Source organism: Schistocerca serialis, chromosome 5 (assembly GCF_023864345.2).
Source record: "Schistocerca serialis cubense isolate TAMUIC-IGC-003099 chromosome 5, iqSchSeri2.2, whole genome shotgun sequence".
Lineage (NCBI taxonomy): Eukaryota > Metazoa > Arthropoda > Insecta > Orthoptera > Acrididae > Schistocerca > Schistocerca serialis.
The window spans coordinates 617,955,568-617,981,457 of NC_064642.1; positions in this window are offsets into that span (position 1 = coordinate 617,955,568).

Below are 25,890 nucleotides of genomic sequence, written 5' to 3' on the forward strand. Positions count from 1 at the left end.
GTCTCATTCTCATTAAATCTTGAGGCTTCAGCTCCTGAACAATCGTAATTTGATAGGGATGAAAATTTCGACAGTGTGAAATGCGTCGAGTGGATGAATTTGATTGACCAAGAGCCTGTGCATGTCGTCTTGCAGATAGGTCGGGCTCTGTCGAATTACACTAAACACAGCTTCCGTGTTTTCAGGTGATGTGGCCCTCTTTGCAGTGCCTCGCGGTTTCTTCTTCGGTGGAAAACTTGCCTCATGCAAGTTCTTTACCCATAGCTGAATGGTACTGTAGGCTGGAATTGCACCATTACATGGAACGACCAATTGGAGATAGATCTTCCTCTGAGTGATGGTCACAGATTCTGCATTTTTAAATAACATTATAAATAATGTGTCCTTTGGAAGTCCGATCTGGAAGCTGGAGAGTGCTGGAGAGATTGAATAAGAGTTTCTGTTAGTTCTTTCGAGCAATTTGTCGTCTGCTAAAGTTGTGTCCCCAGCGCAGAAGGCAGTTCGTCAGTCGTAGGATCTTCTTCGGCGGAGGCTGCTATGCTGTCACCTCGAACCTGTGATTGTGCTTTTTATGGGATGCCACTTTCGAGGATTAGTCTCTGTATCTACAGAAGGCAAGATCACATTGATGGTAGGCAACAGTTCTCATTAATGTATCGTGATTGGTTATTATTTAAATATCTACACATTTTACACTGTATTTTACAACACTCGACATATCTTTCATAATTGTACGGTAACTTTTCCATCCCACCTCCGATATACACTACGACATGTCCGTCCCTCCAGAACGCCCGAAACAGAGTTACGTGTCCGGCCCACCGAAGCAACCGTAAGGAATGACTAGCGCAGCCGAACACACTACTGGACATTAAAAGTACTACACCACGAAGATTACGTGCTACAGACGCAAAATTTAACCGACAGGAAGAAGATGCTGTGATATGCAAATGATTAGCTTTTCACAGCATTCACACAAGGTTGGCGCCGGTGGTGACACCTACAACGTCCTGACATGAGGAAAGTTTCCAACCGATTTCTCATACACAAACAGCAGTTGACCGGCGTTACCTGGTGAAACGTTGCTGTGATGCCTCGTGTAAGGAGGAGAAATGCATACTATCACGTTTCCGACTTTGATAAAAGTCGGATTGTAGCCGATCGCGATTGCGGTTTATCGTATCGCGACATTGCTGCTCGCCTTGGTCGAGATCCAATGAGTCTTAGCAGAATATGGAATCGGTGGGTTCAGGAGAGTAAGACGGAACGCCGTGCTGGATCCCAACGGACTCGTATCACTAGCAGTCAAGATGACAGGCAAGCCGGCCGGGGTGGCCGAGCGGTTCTAGGCGCTACAGTCTCGAACCGCGCGACCGCTACGGTCGCAGGTTCGAATCCTGCTTCGGTCATGGATGTGTGTTATGTCCTTAGGTTGGGTAGGTTTAAGTAGCTCTTTGTTCTAGGGGACAGATGACCTTAGAAGTTAAGTCCCATAGTGCTCAGAGCCATTTGAACCATTTGAACCATGACAGGCAACCTATCCACATGGCTGTAATGGATTGTGCAGCCACGTCCCGATCCCTGAGTCAACAAATGGGGGCGTTTGCATGACAACAGCCAACTGCACGAACAGTTCGACGACGTTCGCAGCAGCATGGCCTATCAGCTCGGAGACCACGGCTGCGGTTACCCTTGACACTGCATCACAGGCAGGAGTGCCTGCGATGGTGTATTCAACGACAAACCTGGGTGCACGAATGGAAAAACGTCATTTTTTCGGATGAATCAAGGTTCTGTTTACAGCATCATGATGGCCGCATCCGTGTTTGGCGACATCGCGGTGAACGCACATTGGAAGCGTTTATTCGTCTTCGCCATACTGGCCTATCACCCGGCGTGTTGGTATGGAGTGCTACTGGTTACATTTCTCGGACACCTGTTGTTCGCATTGACGGCACTTTGAACAGTGGACGTTACATTTCAGATGTGTTACGAGCCTTCATTCGATCCCTGTGAAACCCTACATTTCAGCAGGATAATGCGCGACCGCATGTTGCGGGTAATGTACGGGCCTTTCTGGATACAGAAAATGCTCGACAGCTGTCCTGGCCAGCACACTCTCCACATCTCTCACCAATTGAAAACGTCTGGTCAATGATAGCCGAGCAACTGGCTCGTCACAATACGCCAGTTACTCCTCTTGAGGAACTGTGGTATCGTGTTGAAGCTGCGTGGGCAGCTGTACCTGTACAGGCCATCGTAGTTCTGTTTGACTCAATGCCCAGGCGTATCAAGGCCGTTATTACGGCCAGAGGTGGTTGTTCTGGATACTGACTTCTCAGGATCTATGCACCCAAATTGCGTGAAACTATAATCACATGTCAGTTCCAGTATAATATATTTGTCCAACGAGTACCCGTTTATCATCTGCATTTCTTCTTGGTGTAGCAATTTTAATGGCCAGTAGTGTAGTTCGTCTCCAAGGCTTGCCAAAGCGACCTGAAGTTTTCCGGAGCACTTCGTTTGCAATATCGTTACTCTTTTGTTTCTCAAAACCCCTGAAACTTAGTAAACGAATGCGATGGACTTGTAGGTAAACATGAAAGTTTGCCATACTAAAAACTGGGTTAAATACAACGAAAAGTATATAAATAAATAATAAGAGAAGTTAGGCGTTTTCGCGCCTATCATCTGAACGTAACGACCAATCAGAAGTAAGTTCAGTACAATTGGATGACTCTGCCACAGGCATGGTACATACTATATCCTCAGTAGCTTGTACCTCACTTCACTTTTGTACCATATGCTACTCCACGTGCATCAAGCTGTACCAAGGCCAGCTTCTAGCAAAATAGAATACTGGCGGCCACAGCCAGGAATATTACATCTCTACGACGAACGCTCGGCATTGCGCGGTCGACCTCTTCATTGTAATTAAACTGCAGCTGTAGGAGAATACGATGACCCCAAGAATGCCCCTCCACTACCCTGACTCGCTCGCTACTACTCGAGTCAAGAACACTGACTCATCCCGTTTCTTTTTATTGGATCACAACTGAATTAAATTCGTGTTTGAATGGAATTTTCTTTCGAAATTAGTGCGATTTTAAGGTTTTAAGTCGTAAATTGCTCTTGGTCTTTTGTCAGTAGCCATGCCACTTGCCACCTTATTCAGCCGGAGATCGTTCTGGTTTGGTTAAATGAGAATACCGTCACCGGCAACTTTCGAGAACGTTTATCCAAGGAAGAAATTAAAAAAAAAAACCTCAATAATACCAAACTGAAAGAAAATTAAACAGTACTATAATAATATGTAATTGTATTTAAAACAGCACAAGAATAAACAAAAATTGTAGAAATATAACTTGAACATAACTATCGTGAACAGAACCTGCCCCTTATCCCGCCCGCATCTCGTGGTCGTGCGGTAGCGTTCTCGCTTCCCACGCCCGGGTTCCCGGGTTCGATTCCCGGCGGGGTCAGGGATTTTCTCTGCCTCGTGATGGCTGGGTGTTGTGTGCTGTCCTTAGGTTAGTTAGGTTTAAGTAGTTCTAAGTTCTAGGGGACTGATGACCATAGATGTTAAGTCCCATAGTGCTCAGAGCCATTTGAACCCCTTATCCGTATGTTGTATCTAAGGAGCAATACTGTGATCTATATCGTCCAATGCGAAATTACCTGCAAAATCAGTACCAACGTGTCTAAGGAATTTTTCTTATCTTGCTTCTACAGAACTAAATGTGTTACTCACCATTATAGACTCTGACCCATAACATTCTTGCCCTGCTCTTGGCTTTACTCCAGTGGTTTTGATTAGAATAGTTGAGTTCCCAAACATTCTGAAGTCTATAGTTTTGATACATGAGTTTAAAAGAATAGTTTCTGCTGCCTTCGTCCATCCAACACATTCGGGATTCAGAAAATGGCAAGATCTTGGGCGAACGAATGTTTTGTTTACCGTTCTGCTCGTGTTAGTTGCTGCTCCCAACGAATTTCTCTCCTGTGCCAGCCTCTTCATCTATATCCTCAACTAGATGGTGGGTGCATTCCAGTCTCTTACTTCCTCCATGGTTCTTACCTCTACTGCTTCTTCTAATACCATGGAAGATTCTCCGATATCTTAACGCAAGTTCTGTCATCCTGCTTCTTCTCCTTGTCAATCTTTTCAAAATGTTCGTTTCCTCTTAGATTCTGAGGAGAACCTCCTCATTCCATACATCACCTAACCCCATTTTCAGCATTATTCTGTAACACGTCATCTCAAACACTTTGATTCTCCTCTGTTTCGGTTTTCGTACATTACATAATTCACCACCACAAATTGCTCTGCTCCAAATGTACAGTCTCAGAGATTTCTTTCTATGGCTATTAAGCGAAGATTGAATCAATGGCATAAGGAGAAGAATACGCAGTTCCAGTCAATATATAAGCGTGACCCCGTGACTAACGCCAGAGGAAGGTACTTCCACACGCTCATTGCGAGAACCTAGAGTATCATGACCAGTCAAAGAAAGGGCTTGTTTATCGCGAGACAACTATCCATACACACATTATGACAGCGTCTGGCGCTCCATGGTGATCAAATCTACGTCTTTGCTTGACTCGACTGCAGAAAGAGGCGTACCGACAGTATAGCAATGACAACAATGCACACAGAAATAATACCACGAATTGCACCTAATTCCACGTTGAAGGTATTCGTGATTGCAAGCTCCGAACAGCAAATTACTTGCATCATCGTGCTGCAGATGCAGCGCCTGATTGGCATTGGGTACACAGTACGATACCCTCTGGCTCGAACAGGAGATATGTTGAACAGCAGTCGTTACATTTCTGATGTCTTAAGACGGCTGGATCGGTCCTGACATCGAGGTTTCGGTATGTACGTTTAGGTTTTCCGTGAACCTCTAAATCGCCTCAGGCTAATACCAGGCCAGTCGCATGACCTTCCTCCCCTTTCTTCCCCGAGACGTGCTAGGACTCTCACTGACGGGACATTTATACGTAACGTACCTTATTCTCAAATAAAAGAATAACAATGACATAGATAACACAGTATCAATTGGAATAGTTGGTGGCCGCCCATGTCATCGACTATTCACTGGCTTCGGGGGCTAACAAGTGAGACAGGTAGCTACGTCAGCTGTGACATTTCAACGTATTCTAGTTAGTGTACAGAAGAAGCCAGCAGCAGTAATGGATTTTGTCGTGGAACTCATCTGGGAAATGTACTTCTTTGCCTGATCCTCTAAGTCGCAAGGAAATGTGGGAGCAGCTTTCTCTTGGTGTTCTCGAAGCTAAGACTTCATTGCAAGCAGACTCAAAGTTCATAAGTTCCACGAGTAACGAGATCAGACAGTATACACGTAAGTTAGATTTATACTGTTCCTGCACAAAGAGTAAACTTTATGACCAAACATCCATGCAAACTTCCCTAATTGGGCTCCTTACCATGAGACGACGTTGTACCATAATCTCTTATCAGAAAGGTACACTGAACGTTCATGATTACTGTCAAGACGTGATTCTACAAACTGTACAACCATTTGAAATAGCTTAAGCTGTTAACCACTGTACTGTGGAAACAATTATTGTAGGAACAATCGAAACACTCCCAAAATACAGAACACCGTAAGATTTTATCTCTGTTGTAGTGGAGCTTCCTAGACTTTGAATAAGGCCTTCAGAGCGGTTTTGGAAGCGCTGACACGTCGCCGTATTCAGCATAGGAGGATATGCTTCCCCCACCACGTGACTTCTAGCCACAGCCTACAGTGTCCTCATTTGACGTGAGTGACCTTTTTCTTTTAGGCATTGGATCGAAGTTTAAGAAGCGCGATTATACTCCTTCATGAAACCTGAGGAATCAGTGCACTTATCACTGTTTGAGGGGAATCCTAGAGATCAGTCGTTACTACCTTAGCGTTGTATACAGTGCAGTTTGCTTGGGAATTCTGCTCCGTGCGCCCAGTCTGTAGCAATTGTTTTCTTTACGTGTAATCGTTTTGGGCACATGGTTAGACAATGTAGAGAGTCCATGTGGCTCATGGTTGAGGAGCAGACGTAGGTTGTTAGAACACTCTGCGACTACCTATTGTATTTAGGTTATTAGTAGATTATTGTTTTAAATTGTTTAGAGGTATTAATTTCAAGTCGTAAAGATGAATAAGGAGGGGCAGTTGAAAATCGGAGACACCAGGATGCTACGCAGTCGTCGGTGAAGAACAGACGAACAGATAAAATGGCCACAGAGACTGCCAGAGAAAGATCAGAAAATAAACGCCCAAGGTCACAGGCTGTAGGAGTGGATCCACTGATTGGTAACTCTGTTTCTCTCATCTTTGGCAGAGCGTCTGAGACTGTGTTGACATTTTTAGAGGATCTTAGATTATTGACTAATATAGGGGTCTGATGAATAACAGTTAGAAATAGCAAAGTTACGTTTGTCAAGGGAAGTGATGTCGTTGGTGATGTGATCACAGACTCTACGCAACGCGCAGAATTTAGACCAACTCAGGTAGGGGCTAAGACAAAGGTATAGGAAGCACAGTAGCGCACCGTTTTTCCGTGAACAGCTTTTACCAAGAGACGTAACGTAGCAGCTGAGGATTTCGTGGATAGGTTTACGAAAATAAACGTACGTATTTATCAGTTAAAGCAGAGTGAGAAGGTGAACGAATTATTGTTACTGTAAGCCGAACACATGGGCTTGACGCTTTTCTACTGATGACCATAGATGTTAAGTCCCATAGTGCTCAGAGCCATGTGACACTCTTCTGAGGGGTTTTGGACTGTGGACGTCTAGCAGGGCGTCATAGGATCTTCATGCAGCGGTTGGGATAGCACTGGAGTATGATGAGATAGATATTTCCATGAGTGTAGGGGATCGAAAGAAAGTGTTACCATCGAATATAAGATGTTTTAACTGTGGTAGTGAATGACACAGACAACGTTAGGCGCTGTGAGGGGGTAGTAGAAATGACGTAGACAGCTGTCAGTTTAGTGGAAATAGTCGCAGGAGCGCTGTGCAACAACTACACGGATACAGAGATAATGGGAAAGATGGTCTGGATCGTAAGAAGTACCCGTTAAACTCGAACCCCAGAGCCACCAGAAGGAGTTCCCAGTAAAGCTGAACGATGAGGTGGAATGTCCCATACGGATGAGATTGATGGTGGGGAATATAATGTTTTGTCGGACACAGGGGCGCATGTGTGGATTGGCTCAAGAGAGATAGTACATCGGAGGCACTGGAACCCACCACGTTACAGTTTGCATATGGTAGGGGACAGTGTTTTGCGGTCACTGAAGTTAATAATGATGCCTTTTTCGCTGGAGGCAACGATTATTGTAAGCAACATGTAGGGTCGGTGTCTCACGTAATCAACGGCTATAGTTTGATTCTAGGGTAAGACTTTCTGCTCAACATCATGCAAGAATTGGCCTTCGGCGACGTATATACTCAGCGGGAAGACATTCTGGCTATGGGAAACTGTTGTTAATGTTGATCTGGGCCGAGCAAATGTCTAGTACAGGGGCCAGTCCAGTTAAACCGTGAGCAATGACATTACTGTTTGATTCACATGGTCGTGCCGAAAGGCACCGGGGAGTCCATATGGGTGAGTATGGAGTCTGACTTACCAGTTGATACGTTATTATGTGTAGTAGAAACACTGGAAGGTAATGTATAAATATAGCATACTGTTTGGTGAAACGTAATACTGTACACGTATGAGAGGGGGGACCGAGGCGAAATAGTACCCTTCAATGAGGATTAATTTGGAGCCAAGGGCCGGCTGCGGTGGTCTAGCGGTTCTAGGCGCTCAGTCCGGAACCGCGTGACTGCTACGGTCGCAGGTTCGGTGTGTGTGATGTCCTTAGGTTAGTTAGGTTTAAGTAGTTCTAAGTTCTAAGGGACTGATGACCACAGATGTTAAGTCCCATAGTGATCAGAGCCATTTGAACCATTTTTGGAGCCAGGGAGGTTAATTAGTTGAAGTTAGCATTATTAGCTATTCCGGATGAGGAGAATTACCACACCGACGGTGTAGGCTATAAAAGTGCGCAGGATGCTGCTAGTACTGCATTTGGTGATAAATTGAAGCATTGGAAGGGATCAGGGAAAACTCAGGTGGACCTGTAGCTATAATTTAAGGATCTGGTTTTTCCGCAAAGGCCGTTGCCCACTACGACAGTAAAACAACACATAATTCCGACAAAGCACCAATGTATCGAAGGCAGTACAGAGTACCACGATCGCTGAAACCAGTTTTGCAAGACATATAAATTAACAATTTTGGTGGGATAATGGAAGAGAGCAGTAGGCTCTGGGGTGGGGGACGGGCGGGTGGAAATTGTAATTGTTTAATTGTCTATTGATGGGTCAAAGAAGTATCAACTTCGTTGTGATTACGTTCATTTGAATAGTACGACTACAGCAGATGCTTACCTAGTTCCAAATATAGGAGAAACGGTAGATAACATAGGGTAAAGCCAACACTTCGCGACAATGGACTTAAGGGATGGGTACATCAGCTGGAAGGGTAGTCCGGAGGGTAGACCGAAAACGACGTTTTCTGTACCCTGGGGACACTACCAAAATAGAAGGATGCCTTATGGGTTGATGAATCCACTAGCAACATTCCAACAGTAGCTGGATGGAGTGCTGGTAGGACTGAAACAGCGTCAGTGACTGGTGTTTCTCTATGAAGTAATGGTATTTTCAAGGGACATGCAAGAGCATAGACCGAGCGAGGTGGCGCAGTGGTTAGACACTGGACTCGCATTCGGAAGGACGACGGTTCAATCCCGCGTCCGGCCATCCTGATTTAGGTTTTCCGTGATTTCCCTAAATCACTCCAGGCAAATGCCGGGATGGTTCCTCTGAAAGGGCACGGCCGACTTCCTTCTCCATCCTTCCCTAATCCGATGAGACCGATGACCACGCTGTCTGGTCTCCTTCCCCAAACCAACCAACCAACCAACCAACCAACCAACCAAGAGCATAGACAACATCTGAGGGAGTTGCCCAGTCTATTAATGTCATCCTGTTCGACGTCCAAAAGTCACTTAAATCTGGAGAAAGTTAACCATGTGGGCCGTATCATTCTTAAGGATGGTATTAGAATTGATCCCAGGATAGTGAAAGCTGTACAGGATTTTCTGTTACCTGAAACAATGAAACAATTATAGTCCTTTCTCAGCGACTGGAAGTTCGTGAAGGTTTAAGTGGATATTTAAAAACCACTTGCGCATTGGTTGAGAAAGGGTTTTATGATTGTATGATGGGAAAAATGTCAGGGAGAAATTGTCGGATAAAAAAGGTGCTCACGTTAAATGCAGTTTTGGTTTTTCTAGACTTCCAAAGGGCGTGTGTCTTCTCATGCTCATGGGTATGTATTAAGTGTGGAAGTGGGGGTCATGAAAAAACTATTGCCTCTGCCTCAAGACTGTTGAACGCAGCTGAGAGTTGTTGTTTCACAATGGAGGTAGAGATGCTTAGCTTCGTGTACGGAGTAACATACTTCCGGTGTTACCTATTTACGGTAGAAAATTTAAGATAGTGACAAACAATGTTGCTTTGAAGTGGTTATTAGGTTTGAATAACCCATCCTGAAGACTGACGTGTTGGTCACTGAAATTCAGCGAATCTGGGTATGAAGTAGTCGACAAACCCGCGGAGAGACACGCTATCGCGGACAGTTTGAACAGAAAGATAACGCTAATACATGTACTAAGGAAGGCTATTGGGAAATGACGCAGCGCAGAGTGCCAATGAACAGTGTGTACATTATGGCAAGCAACAACGGTTTAGCATGAATGATGGATTATTATGTAAAGAAACAAAAGTAAGACCACGAGTTGTGGTGACAGTGAAGTTCAAACTAGAAGTGTTACATGAAATGCATGATCACATATCACTGGATCATGTGAGATTCAGGGCAACGAATCAGAGAGTGGTAGAAAAGTATTATTGGAAGGGAAGGAAGAATTATGTTGCTCAGTACGGCAGAAATTGAGTGGTTTGTGCACAGTGGACGGATTTAAAATGAATGCAGATACTGTTACAGAAATTGCTAGAAATGACAGATGCATTCAACTTCAGTGGGGTGGAGGTATTGGGCAAATTCAGCGGAAACCAGCGGAAAATCTTTTTGTGCTGACCACAATAGACTATTTTTCTCGTTACATAGAGATGATGTCAATGTCGGACAAGTAGGCAATCCTAGTCCCGCAGGCATCAGTTAATAGGTGGATACTGAAGTTCGGTGTGTCAGAGATGATAATTTTGGACCAATGGACTAACTTCATGTCAGACCTGACGAAAGAGTTATTTCCGTTGCTTAAAAAAATAAAATAAAATAAAAACAAAAAATAAGAACTAGGGCACCTTATCAACAAACTAGCGGGGGGACGAAACCATCTCCTCGCACTATTGATAAGGTGCTTAGTTATTACGCGGATGCACACCATTCTGATTTCAACACGTATCTATCCTTCGTAGTGAGTGAGTGCATACAACAGCAAAGTACCACTTGCACGGGTTGTTGCCATTCTAGGTGGAATACGGAAAAAAAATGGTATCGCCATTCGACATGATTAGACGGGAATGTGACAGGAAAGGAGAGACGGTCCGGGAGCTTGCGAGAACGGAAAGGGAGGTGTGGAGGAAGGTCCAGCGAGCAACTACTAAGTCACTGGAAAGCAGGAGGAGTTGGTGAAGCGAGTGGGAACATTGTCTCATTAGAGCATAGGCCAGTGGTTGACGATGTCAAACCCATACACTCCGAAGAGAGAAACGAGGAAGTTTGTTACACGGTACCAGGGCATCTGAAACTACGTCACTAGTAAATGTGAAGCCGCAGCTGCCAACATGAATAACGATTGCTCAATGTTGAGCGTCTATGACCTTGGTTTCAGTGGAGGCAGATCTGCAACAGGTATTAGCGAAGGCGAGGAAAGTGGCAAAGAGAAGGCAGTGGAATAATGAACAGCAGCAGAGAAAGATCCGTATGCCTCATATGTGTTAACCATTGAGGTCAAGGAAGTGGTTGGTAAGTAATATAATTCTATAATGACGGATAATTTTCTTTTGTGAATAGTACAGGGTATTAACGTGCTTTTACATAAGGTTATACATTTGTGTTTTAGGGTAGGTTTTATCAATAGCGTGTTAAGATTTCCTCTTCGGAGACAGCCGACTTCTGACAGGATACCGAACGCTGTGATCAAGTTGCCGTATATGTGAAGGGCCGAAAAATAAGTATGCTAGTGTTGGCAGTGCTGTATTTCATCGGAGTGGGGGCGCTGAAAGATCATCACCCAGAAGGAGTAGTTTTTTTCCAGGCATCCAGACGTGGTGGTACCCAGTCACGTCCAGTAGGTTTAGTGTTTAAAGTGTGGAAATGCCAAACAAAATTAGGAGACCGGAGAAAGTGTTATCAGAGGTAGAGCCATCAGCAGTTAGTAGTGACAAGCTGAGAGAGGTCTCAAAGGAAAACAGGAAATTGCTCGGATATGTTCAGTACTAAAGAAGTACATGGAAGAGGTGTTCTGAGTGGTCCCGGAGGAATCCAGGAGAGTAAGCAGGGGATGGATAGCTGCCGAAAACCGTATTCGGGGCAGCAGATGCAAGCAACGTGAGCCAACTGAACCAATCGACAGTAGCCGCAGTGGAAATTGGAAGAAAGGAATACAGTAGTGTAGGTCAGTTAGGAATAATATCATTATGGAGTCCTAGGAAATCTGGACAAAAGTCTACCGGAAAAACACGATGAAATCGAAAACCAAATGGTCTTCGGAAGGCCTGGTTCTGTATACGGAAAAGTCAAGAAACTTTCGGCGAAATGGAAACTAAAGGCAATCAAGAGTGTTACAAGTATTTAACTTTTTCCTCTTCAGAAATGGGAAATGCAGTTAATATAAAAACTATGGTGGCATCAGTCTCCTACACATTTGCTAGAAACTATACTGAAAGGTGATCAATAACCAAAGGAAAAATGTCACAGAAGCTGATATTTATGAGAAACAAAATGGGTTTAGACCAGGTCGTTTAGGCGCAGTGTGTGTATGTAACTAAGGACATTTCAGAACAAGTTGCAAGATTTTCCTATTTTCATGAAAATAAATGTAAGGTACAGAGAAAGACAGGTAATACACAAAATGTTCAAGGACCAAGACCGAATAAGAATGAAAGGCTTAGAACATATTGCTTTGTCTGAACAGGGCTCTGACAGAAGTGTAGTCTGTCGCCCGTATTATTTAATCTCTACGCCAAAGAAACAATGGCGGAATGAAAGAGCAGTTAAGTAGAGGGTTTGAAATAGAGGAAGAAATGACATTGTTGGCGTTGCCATCGATGATCACGTACACTGGCAGTAAAGGCGTAGCATCTCCGATTAATCAGTGACGACACCAACGTTGACAAAAAAGAAGGGCATGATGATAGAACTTCGGCGAAGGCAGCAAATAATTAACTTTTGTAGTTACGGAACTGAGGGAGTAAAAGTTGTAAGGGAAGACAGAGAATTAAATATGAGGGACGATAAAAAAAAATTTCGTCTGAGGGCGTTGCTACAGCGTATATGCAAAGGTAGGTCGACTCCGATGCTGGTATGCAAGCAACAACATGAAAGAAAGGAATTAGTGTGGTATTTGCGTCATTCTGACATCTTCTTCTTCTTTATCGTCGCCTTGTCCCACGTCACGTAGGGTCGACGTTGCTCTTCTGGACCCTTCTCCTCCATAGTTCTCTATCCATTGCCTCTACCTTCTTCCATCCTTTCTCCTTTAGGTCCCCGGATATCTTATCCTTCCACGTCAACTTCGGTCTTCCACTGTTTCTCGCTCCTTCAATCTTTATATCTCCAACTCTGTTTCCGATATACTCTTCCCCTTTTCTCTGTAAGTGTCCGTACCGCTTTAGTCTGCTCTCTTGTGTCTTTTTCCCCCATGGGTCCCACGTTCACAGCTCCTCTAACAAATTCATTTCTAATTCTGTCCTTCCTTGTTACCCCACACATCCACTCAGCATCTTCATTTCCGCCACTTCCATCTTCCTTTCCTGGGCTACTGTGATTGGCCATGTCCCTGTCCCGTATATCATAGCAGGCCTTACCACCGACTTGTACACTTTCCCTTTCAACCCAATGCTCACCTTCTTGTCACACAACACTCCACTCATTTTCCTCCAGTTGTTCCAACCGCAATTTATTCGGTGTTGTATCTCGCTTTCCAGTTCTCCATCCCTCTGTATGTACGACCCCAGGTATTAAAATTTGCAGACCTATTTCAGCTCATCATCCTGGATCTGTAAATACCTCATCTGCACATCCTTTAGTGCTAAATATTCTGACTTTGCCTGCTAATTTTCATCCCTCTTTCTTCTAGTGCCTTCCTCCAATCCTCCAGCTTTTTCTCAAGTCTGTCGATGCTCTACTCACAAAGAACTACATCATCCGCAAGCATCATGTTCCACGGTGCTTCCTTCTTCACACCTTTCACCAGCACATCCATAATCAGGCCAAGGAGGTAGGGACTAAGCGCATGTCATTCTGACATGCGTGCGATAAATGAGGGAACTTGAACTATGGCGACGTTATTTCCAAATCCGTTCAAACTGGACCAATGCTGTTGTTTTCTGGGCTGCCGAAGGTCAACATTTAGATATCCATAAGAGAATGAAAACTGTGTGTGGGGTAATATGTGTGTCCAAAACCGCCACTGCGGAATGGTTCGTCAGGGGATGCTGCTGCTTCATAATGATGCACGCCCTACATAGCAGAGTCGTAGGAGATGCCCCGACTGGTTCGGGAGACTCCGTAAGGACGAGAATATGCAGTAAGCAGTTACGGACTTTTTCACGTAACAGAACACGGTGTTTTACCAGACTAGTATCTTCAACCTGGTGCGTGGATGGGATGATTGTCTCAATGCTCCTAGTGATATTGCCTGATAGGCATACCGATTCCGGACTGCATGGACGTTTTGACCGTCCCTTCTGCGTCCAAAAAATAACGGAGGACGTTGGCTGGAAGGAGTTTGCCATGGAAAGGTATTCGTTTCTGGCCTTATCAAACCAGTCAGAAGACAGATGATTCCCCTTCACCAGCAAAATAAAACGCCGATGACAATATGGCTTCAAGGTTTTGTACCTCTGAGAGTAGTCCGACGATTCGAATTCGGGTGGTGACCACATTTCCTTGCATTCGCTCAGATGATGCCAGGTTCTTCTCTCGGCATCAGGTCAAAGCTCGGTCATCGTTTTCGGGGCGCGACACAGCAGCGTGGAGGCAGTAAATCGCTTAGCAAACATTTGCCGTTTCCAGCGCGTTCATCGCGGGCGCATGGGTGGCGGTACACACTGAGCCTCCATAATGGCGCGGGTTTTCCGTGGGACAACACGGCCAGGACGCGCCACTTGGCAGGTGCTGATTACCAGTAACGAGGGCCACAGCAGCCGGCACTAATCGCGATGATTAAGCGCCGCGCATGCGTGCTGAGCGCGCCGGCGGCCGACCGCACGCCCGGGAACCGATTAGGTGCGCTCGCCCTGCCGTGCACAAGCGCCAGTTATCTCACCCCGCCTGGCCCCAGCCGCGTGGCTGTTGACCTCCGGCCATCGATCGTTTGTCAGTTGAAGTAGATACCGATGACTAGTCGGTAGAAGCGACCGTCGTCCGAGTACTTCTACATCTACATAATTACTCTGCAATTCACATTTAAGTGCTTGGCAGAGGGTTCATCGAACCACAATCATACTATCTCTCTACCATTCCACTCCCGAACAACGCGCGTGAAAAACGAACACCTACAACTTTCTGTTCGAGCTCTGATTTCTCTTATTTTATTTTGATGATCATTCCTACCTATGTAGGTTGGGCTCAACAAAATATTTTCGCATTCCGAAGAGAAAGTTGGTGACTGAAATTCCGTAAATTTTGCTGCGACGAAAAACGTCTTTGCTTTAATGACTTCCATCCCAACTCGCGTATCATATCTGCCACACTCTCACCCCTATTGCGTGATAATACAAAACGAGCTGCCCTTTTTTTGCACCCTTTCGATGTCCTCCATCAATCTCACCCGCTAAGGATCCCACACCGCGCAGCAATATTCTAACACAGGACGAACGAGTGTAGTGTAAGCTGTCTCTTTAGTGGACTTGTTGCATCTTCTAAGTGTCCTGCCAATGAACACAACCTTTGGCTCGCCTTCCTCACAATATTATCTATGTGGTCTTTCCAAATGAAGTTGTTCGTAATCATAACACCCAGGTACTTAGTTGAATTGACAGCCTTGAGAATTGTACTAATCATCGAGTAATCGAATTCCAACGGATTTCTTTTGGAACTCATGTGGATCACTTCACACTTTTCGTTATTTAGCGTCAACTGCTACCTGCCACACCATTTAGCAATCGTTTCTTAATCGCTTTGCAACTGATACTGGTCTTCGTATGACCTTATTAGACGGTAAATTACAGCATCGTCTGCGAACAACCTAAGAGGACTGCTCAGATTGTCTCTCAGGTCGTTTATATAGATCAGGAACAGTAGAGGTCCCAGGACGATTCCCTGGGGAACACCTGATATCACTTAAGTTTTACTCGATGATTTGTCGTCTGTTACTACGAACTGCGACCTTCCTGACAGGAAACAACGAATCCAGTCGCACAACTGAGACAATACCCCATAGGCCGGCAGCTTGATTATAAGTCGCTTGTGAGGAACGGTGTCAAAAGCTTTCCGGAAATCTAGAAATACGGAATCAACTTGAGATTCCCTGTCGATAGCGGCCATTACTTCGTGCGAATAAAGAGCTAGCTGCGTTGCATAAGAACTATGTTTTCTAAACCATGCTGATTACGTATCAATAGATCGTTCCCTTCGAGGTCTAGCCGTAACCGAATTCTTGGCTTTCGCTTGGTGACGATAACAGGATTCAACTGACTTACTTGATGCCCCAGCCCGAAAAGAACTTCTACAAATACACTGATAACAAAGATTATTGTAGTCTATTTATAATGAAATTAGTCAAAATAGGATAAAAAAGTAGAAATTTTCATTCACTCAAAATTATGTTTACAACCCCCGTTTCAGCTGTATTACATAAAAATAGAAACGATACTCACGAACAATTACCCATAAGCCCGTTAACTACTTGCTGTTTTTATCTTGCTGATATACAGGTTACTTCGGGAGAGTGATGAGAATATTAAGTAAGTTAGTTACTTTCGACACAGTGGTATTCTAACACAACTGCTTGCTTGGCAGTGTAGTGGTTCGGACATGTCACTTGCGTTCCGTGCATCGAGCGAGTGCTCGCCTGTGTTTACATCCTAACAGCCGCCACTTGCCAGTCATCTTAGATTACACGACACTATGGCGAATCAATAGCAAAATTCAACACTCAAGTTGAATTTCAGCAGCTACTTTGCCAGACCCAAGGTCCTCTAGGTGGAATGATTTCTACATGAAGATGCGAAGATCCTGGCAGCTGGCATTATTAACATTCATGTCTTGATCATCAGTAGCACCGTCTATTCCAGGTCGTTAATGAAGCTGCGTGTGACCTTATCAGCGGAACAAGTCAAAACCTCCAACTTTGCCAGGCAACATCGGTAATACAAGCATTGACCATGTCACATTAGGGATGCGAACCATCTGTCTATTCGAGTTAGCTTTTGCAGAGCACATGTACACTACTGGCCTTTAAATCTGCTACACCACGAAGATGACGTGCTACAGACGTGAAATTTAACCGACAGGAAGAAGATGCTGTGATATCCAAACGATTAGCTTTTCAGAGCATTCACACAAGGTTGGCACCGGTGGCGATACATACAACGTGCTGACATCAGGAAAGTTCCCAACCGATTTCTCATACACAAACAGCAGTTGACCGGCGTTGCCTGGTCAAACGTTGTTGTGATGCCTCGTGTAAGAAGGAGAAATGCGTACCATCACGTTTCCGAGTTTTAGAAAGGTCGGATTGTGGCCTATCGTGAATGCGGTATATCGTATCGCGACACTGCTGCTCGCGTTGCTCTAGATCCAATGACTGTTAGCAGAATAAGGAATCGGTGGTTTCGGGAGGGTAATACGGAACGCCGTGCTGGATCCCAACGGCCTCGTATCACTAGAAGTCAAGATGACAGGCATATTATCCGCATGGCTGTAACGGATCGTGCAGCCAAATCTCGATCCCTGTGTCAACAGACGGGGAAGTTAGCAAGACAACAACCATCTGCACCAACGGTTCGACGACGTTTGCAGCAGCATGAACTGTCAGCTCCGAGAGCATGGCTGCGGTTACCCTTGACGCTGCGATGGTGTACTCAACGACGAACCTGGGTGCAAGAATGGCAAAACGTCATTTTTTTGGATGAATCCAGGTTCTGTTTACAGCATCATGATGGTCAAATCCGTGTTGGACGACATCGCGGTGAATGTACGTTAGAAGCGGGTGTTCGTCATCGCCATACTGACGTATCACCCGGCGTGTTGATATGGGGTGCTACTGGTTACGCGTCTAGGTCACCTCTTGTTCGCATTGATGGCATTTTGAACAATGGACGTTACATTTCAGATGTGTTACGACCCGTGGCTCTACCCCTCATTCGATCCCTGCGAAACCCTACATTTCAGCAAGATAATGCACGGCCGCATGTTGCAGGTCCTGCACGGGCCTTTCTGGATACAGAAAATGTTTGACTGCTGCCCTGGCCAGCACATTCTCCAGATCTCTCACCAACTGAATACGCCTGGTCAATGGTGGCCATGCAACTGGCTTGTCACAACACGCCAGTCACTACTCTTGATGAACTGTGGTGTCTACATCTACATCTACATTTATACTCCGCAAGCCACTCAACGGTGTGTGGCGGAGGGCACTTTACGTGCCACGGTCATTACCTCCCTTTTCTGTTCCAGTCGCGTATGGTTCGCGGGAAGAACGACTGTCTGAAAGCCTCCGTGCGCGCTCGAAACTCTCTAATTTTACATTCGTGATCTCCTCGGGAGGTATAAGTAGGGGGAAGCAATATATTCGATACCTCATCCAGAAACGCACCCTCTCGAAACCTGGCGAGCAAGCTACACCGCGATGCAGAGCGCCTTTCTAGCTAGTCTGCCACTTGAGTTTGCTAAACATCTCCGTAACGCTATCACGGTTACCAAATATCCCTGTGACGAAACGCGCCGCTCTTCTTTGGATCTTCTCTATCTCCTCCGTCAACCCGATCTGGTACGGATCCCACACTGATGAGCAATACTCAAGTATAGGTCGAACGAGTGTTTTGTAAGCCATCTCCTTTGTTGATGGACTACATTTTCTAAGGACTCTCCCAATGAATCTCAACCTGGCACCCGCCTTACCAACAATTAATTTTGTATGATCGTTCCAATTCAAATCTTTCCGCACGCATACTCCCAGGTATTTTACAGAAGTAACTGCTACCAGTGTTTGTTCCGCTAGCATATAATCATACAATAAAGGATCCTTCTTTCTATGTATTCGCAATACATTACATTTGTCTATGTTAAGGGTCAGTTGCCACTCCCTGCACCAAGTGCCTATCCGCTGCAGATCTTCCTGCATTTCGCTACAATTTTCTAATGCTGCAACTTCTCTGTATACTACAGCATCATCCGCGAAAAGCCGCATGGAACTTCCGACATTATCTACTAGGTCATTTATATATATTGTGAAAAGCAATGGTCCCATAACACTCCCCTGTGGCACGCCAGAGGTTACTTTAACGTCTGTAGACGTCTCCCCATTGATAACAACATGCTGTGTTCTGTTTGTTAAAAACTCTTCAATCCAGCCACACAGCTGGTCTGGTATTCCGTAGGCTCTTACTTTGTTTATCAGGCGACAGTGCGGAACTGTATTGTACGCCTTCCGGAAGTCAAGGAAAATGGCATCTACCTGGGAACCTGTATCTAATGTTTTCTGGGTCTCATGAACAAATAAAGCGAGTTGGGCCTCACACAATCGCTGTTTCCGGAATCCATGTTGATTCCTACATAGTAGATTCTGGGTTTCCAAAAACGACATGATACTCGAGCAAATAACATGTTCTAAAATTCTACAACAGATCGACGTCAGAGATATAGGTCTATAGTTTTGCGCATCTGCTCGACGACCCTTCTTGAAGACTGGGACTACCTGTGCTCTTTTCCAATCATTTGGAACCTTCCGTTCCTCTACAGACTTGCGGTACACGGCTGTTAGAAGGGGGGGGGGGCAAGTTCATTCGCGTACTCTGTGTAAAATCGAATTGGTATCCCGTCAGGTCCAGTGGACTTTCCTCTGTTGAGTGATTCCAGTTGCTTTTCTATTCCTTGGACACTTATTTCGACGTCAGCCAATTTTTCGTTTGTGCGAGTATTTAGAGAAGGAACTGCAGTGCGGTCTTCCTCTGTGAAACAGCTTTGGAAAAAGGTGTTTGGTATTTCAGCTTTACGCGTGTCATCCTCTATTTCAATGCCATCATCATCCCGGAGTGTCTGGATATGCTGTTTCGAGCCACTTACTGATTTACGTAAGACCAGATCTTCCTAGGATTTTCTGTCACGTCGGTACATAGAATTTTACTTTCGAATTCACTGAACGCTTCACGCATAGCCCTCCTTACGCTAACTTTGGCATCGTTTAGCTTCCGTTTGTCTGAGAGGTTTTGGCTGCGTTTACACTTGCAGTGAAGCTCTCTTTGCTTTCGCAGTAGTTTCCTAACTTTGTTGTTGAACCACGGTGGGTTTTTCCCGTCCCTCACTTTTTTACTGGGCACGTACCTGTCTAAAACGCATTTTACGATTGCCTTGAACTTTTTCCATAAACACTCAGCATTAGCAGTGTCGGAACAGAAATTCGTTTTGATCTGTTAGGTAGTCTGAAATCTGCCTTCAATTACTCTTGCTAAACAGATAAACCTTCCTCCCTTTTTTATATTCCTGTTAACTTCCATATTGAGGGATGCTGCAACGGCCTTGTGATCACTGATTCCCTGTTCTGCACTTACAGAGTCGAAAAGTTCGGGTCTGTTTGTTATCAGTAGGTCCAAGATGTTATCCCCACGAGTCGGTTCTCTGTTTAATTGCTCGAGGTAATTTTCGGATAGTGCACTCAGTATAATGTCACTCGATGCTCTGTCCCTACCACCTGTCCTAAACATCTGAGTGTCCCAGTCTGTATCTGGTAAATTGAAATCTCCACCTAAGACTATGACATGCTGAGAAAATTTATGTGAAATGTATTCCAAATTTTCTCTCAGTTGTTCTGCCACTAATGCTGCTGAGTCGGGAGGTCGGTAAAAGGAGCCAACTATTAACCTAGCTCGGTTGTTGAGTGTAACCTCCACCCATAATAATTCACAGGAACTATCCACTTCTACTTCACTACAGGATAAACTACTACTAACAGCGACAAACACTCCACCACCAGTTGCATGCAATCTATCCTTTCTAAACACCGTCTGTGCCTTTGTAAAAATTTCGGCAGAATTTATCTCTTGCTTCAGCCAGCTTTCTGTACCGATAACGATTTCAGCTTCGGTGCTTTCTATCAGCGCTTGAAGTTCCGGTACTTTACCAATGCAGCTTCGACAGTTTACAATTACAATACCGATTGCTGCTTGGCCCCCGCATGTCCTGACTTTGCCCCGGACCCTTTGAGGCTGCTGCCCTTTCTGTACTTGTTCGAGGCCATGTAACCTAAAAAACTGCCCAGTCCACGCCACACAACCCCTGCTACCCGTGTAGCTGCTTGCTGCATGTAGTGGACTCCTGATCTATCTAGCGGAACGCGAAACCCCACCACCCTATGGCGCAAGTCGAGGAACCTGCAGCCCACACGGTCGCAGAACCGTCTCAGCCTCTGATTCAGACCCTCCACTCGGCTCTGTACCAAAGGTCCGCAGTGAGTCCTGTCGACGACGCTGCAGATGGTGAGCTCTGCTTTCATCCCGCTAGCGAGACTGGCAGTCTTCACCAAATCAGATAGCCGCCGGAAGCCCGAGAGGATTTCCTCCGATCCATAGCGACACACATCATTGGTGCCGACATGAGCGACCACCGGCAGATGGGTGCACCCTGTACCCTTCATGGCATCCGGAAGGACCCTTTCCACATCTGGAATGACTCCCCCTGGTATGCACACGGAGTGCACATTGGTTTTCTTCCCCTCTCTTGCTGCCATATCCCTAAGGGGCCCCATTACGCGCCTGACATTGGAACTCCCAACTACCAGTAAGCCCACGCTCTGCGACCGCCCGGATCTTCCAGACTGAGGGGGAACCTTTGGTACAGGACAAGCAGCTATGTCCGACCGAAGATCAGCATCAGCCTGAGACAGAGCCTGAAACCGGTTCGTCAGACAAACTGGAGAGGCCTTCCATTCAGCCCTCCGGAATGTCTTTCGCCCCCTGCCACACCTCGACTCGACCTCCCACTCTACCACAGGTGAGGGATCAGCCTCAATGCGGGCAGTACCCCGGGCAGCCACAGTCGTAGTCCGATGGGGGGATGCATGGGACGAGCTAGCCGTCCCCAACAAACCCCATCTGGACCCCCACAGTGATGCCCATTGGCAACAGCCTCAAGCTGTGTGACCGAAGCCAACACTGCCTGAAGCTGGGAGTGAAGGGATGCCAACTCAGCCTGCACCCGAACACAGCAGTTGCAGTCCCTATCCATGCTAAAAACTGTTGTGCAAAGAATGTCTGAACTAATCTACAGAGAGCACAAACAATTCGACACAAAATTTAAACGGTTATTAAAATACAAGATTGTCAATAAATGCAGTAATGCTGCTACTTGCGCGCAGCTGACACACTGCTCGGCGGCGGAAGGAGACTACGCGATTTTACACCATTCAGGTACTAAAACGCGATGCTACAACTCTCAAATACTACAATACGCCCGAAATTTATGAATTAAACAACGCAAATACCAAAAACACGCAAAGAAATTAAGAATTAAACTACGTAACAAATAAGTGAACTAAGAGTATACGACTTACTGCTGCAGCTGCTTATCAAACGGCGGCAGGGAGCACAATCGTGTTGAAGCTGCATAGGCAGCTGTACCTGTGGACGCCATCCAAGCTCTGTTTAACTCAATACCCAATCGTATCAAGGCTGTTATTACGGCCAGAGGTGGTTGTTCTGGGTACTGATTTCTCAGTATCTATGCACTCAAATTGCGTGAAAATGTAATCACATGTGAGTTCTAGTATAATATATTTGTCCAATGAATACCCGTTTATCATCAGCGTTTTTTATTGGTGAAGCAATTTTAATGGCCATTAGTATAATTCCACGGGTAGCGTGCGGGTGCGCGCTGCCCTGTCAGAACAGCAAATAACCGTCCTGTGGCAAAAAACGGTAGACGAACTGATCAAACAGCATTCTGCCTGAATCGAGTGCTGTACATTGTTCCGTCCAGAAACACCAAAGGCGAAAGTGTTGTAGATTATTGCACCCCAGACCATACGACGCGAGGTGGGGCCAATGTATCCCAGACGAATCCACTGTTCGAGACATCGCTTATGTCGTATGTGTGAACGAACATCACTTGCAAAGCTACTTTCATCAGTGAAGACCACACCACGCCATTCTGAACCTCTGATGGCACCAGCCGAGCTGTAAGCATCGATGGTGTGGTGTGGGTGGCATGGGTCAGAGGGGTGTGTGCCCATAACTCACTAGTAGCAAACGGTTCACAGCATAGGGTGGGTGGCACTTCCGCTGGCACAGCGCAAATCTCCGCTATCTCCCAGGCTCCATCAGCAAAGGAAACTTTGTCCTCTTTCTCCCCTAACATCAGACAAAAAACATCTGTCACTACGTTTTCCTGCTCTTTGATATATTTTACCGCAAGGCGGAATGCTGATATTCTAACAGCCCAATGCGCTATGCAGCTGTCTTCCCGGGGCGGGCTAGCAGCTAGCTGTGCACTTGGTTATGCTCCAGACAAAATCTAAACTTTTGCGAATAAAGCTGCTCACTCCTCAAGCTCCTAAGTCGAACATTTGGTCTCGCCTCGCCTGGAGACTGGGACCTCAATGCTTACGTTATCGGTGGGCACTTCTCGTCCTGCTCCTGTAAGAACTCGAAGGGTCGGACTGTACAACAAAAGACCTCTCGAAATCTGAAACCTCAAGAACCAGGCCGTTGGCTTAAAGTCGTTTTTAAGGCATCAAACGCGGCTTTTTGACTCTCTCCCCACCTAAAACTCTCCCTCTTTCTCCTCATCTGGTAAGAGGGGTAGTAATGCGGTGAAACTTGGCAAGAATTTTCGAAATAAATTTTCCATAACTACAATGCGGACTACTTCCTCCTTCACCTTTAGTGGTCGGTAAGCACGGTTGGCTCTGGTCCAGAAGTGGTCGATTTTGACCGACCTCTCTCCCCTCTCTGCAGACACTAGAGGACCCAGGAATAAGATATCCCGACACGCCAGGATGACATTAGTAGGTTTCACATTGAGACCGGCTTCCCTCATATGTTCTATGGTCTAGGTGTTCAGGAAAGCATTTGCTATAAGTCACGACACAATCGAGATATACACAAATTTGAATTTAACGTCGTCCAACACGCAATCCTGATGCTGGGACAGAATGGTGGCTCCGGTTAACAACCCAAAGGACACCCTTTTAACTTCGTACAGGTTCCATTCTGTTGTGAAGAGAGTAGCTGCGTCAGTGTCGTCCGACAGAGGAATTTGTTAGTAAGCATGGTTTAGTCTTACCGCGCTCCGGTGAGCCACATGAAACAGTAATGGAGAACAGGCACTGCAACAGTCTAAGACCACCTGACGGTTCAATGCCCGACAGTGCCCTTTCTCCGATAAAAGATCGACGAAGCGTAAGACGAAGACGACGGAGTGATTGCTTCCTCCCGTAGCATGTTTTCGACTAACTTCCGTTATACCTGCATTGTCGGAGGGCACAGCTGTTAAGGAGACCGCCTGATTGCATGTCAGCCTTATACGATACTCGGCCCTGTCGGTTACTCCCAACTTGTTAGTGAATTGTCTTCAATTTATGTGACTTTTGTTCCAATTAATGTAATAATGTAGTTTCCCTGACATCATTGTAATTTAATAACTGATATAATTTGTTTCCCAAAGTTTATTGTGATTTATCTTATCTTATCTGTTCTTTGTAAAATGTATATGGCAGATCGAACGAGAAATAATAAGTGAACACACAGGGAAACAAGTGTTCGTCTCGCATACCCGACAAGTGTGTAGCATCGCATTCCCCACGCTGGACCGTCACCGGACTCACACCTTTCGACCAAACATGGAGACACAAACAAAACTTTCGCCGCGGCTTAAAACTAAAATAAAACTGCTTACCCACACAATCTAAAACCCACCGAGTACTCTGCACAAAATGACACCCCAGTAGTAAGTTAGTACATGGCCCCTTGATTACCCATAACTGTAGCGGCCAGGAGAAATTTCCTAGTCTAAAATTCAACCGCTATGTAGACCTGAAGGCAAAATTTTCAACGTTCGCCGGCTTGCACACACGAGTGGCAGCTAGCAACCTAACTATAAATCCACGTATACCAGGACCAGTCGTAACGTAAAGGGAAGTACTGTTGCCCGAATCAAGCAAATCTCACACTGGCTCATGGTCAGTGTATGCGCACACGAAGGGTCGTGGGTTGTTGATTACTGCAGCTCCCTTGTTGAGATAAGAGGTATTTGACCATCCTTGTTAAGACCACGACATAGCGGCTATAAAATTTAGAGAACAGTCTTACATGCTGTCTTAAGGACCTTCACTTCTCTCACTAGTTGTGCCGAATACCAAAGGAAGTCGCCAGTTACTGGAAACTACCAACTTACAAAAATTCTACTTTCTAAAGTGCGCTTAGGAGGGGATTTTGCAACTTAACAATTAAGTTAGATACATCACTAGCACTCCGACTTCCAGCCGTAGGAGATCCCCTAACATCATCCAACAAAGTCGATCTCTCCTACTCCCTCTAATCTGAATCTTTACCCAATTCCAACACGGACAACCTCATCTGCAAATTCGTGATTCTACCAGCTAGGTCATGAACGATGGACCTCTGTTGTGGATAACTCACAACTGAGCCTAAATCGTTAAAACTGTTAAAGCAATGGCAGAGTTGCGCTGAATTACAGGCCGATATCATTAACGTCGATTTTGCAGTAGGGTTTTGGAACGTATACTGTATTATAACGTTGAAGTACCTCGGAGGAAATGATTTACTGACACACAGTCAGCAGAGATTCATAAAATATCGTTATTTTGAAATACAACTAGATCTTTATACTCATAAAGTAATGAGTGCTGTCAACAGGGGATGTCAAATTGATATTTCCAGAAGGCTATCGACACCGTTCCTCACAAGCGTCTTCAAACCAAACTGTGTGCCTATGGAATATCGACTCAGTTGTGCGACTGGATTCGTGATTTCTTGTCAGAAAGGTCACACTTCGTAGTAGTAGATGGAAGGTCTTCGTGTATAACAAAGTAATATCCGGCGCTCCTCAAGGAAATGTTACAGGCCCTCTATTGTTCCTGATCTATATTGACGACATAGGACACAATCCGATTAGCCCTCATTGATTATTTGCAGATGATGCTGTCCTTTGCCGTCTTGTAAAGACATCAGATGACCAAAACAAATTGCAAAATGATTTATATAAGACGTCTGTACGGTGCGAAAAGTGTCAATTGACCCTGAATGAAGAAAAATGTGAGGTATTCACTTGAATACTAAAAGAAGTCCGCTAAATTTCGAATACGCGGTAAGTCACAAAAATTTGAAGGCTGTAGATTCAACTAAGTACTTACGGATTAAAATTACAAATAACATAAATTGGAACGATGACATAGATAATG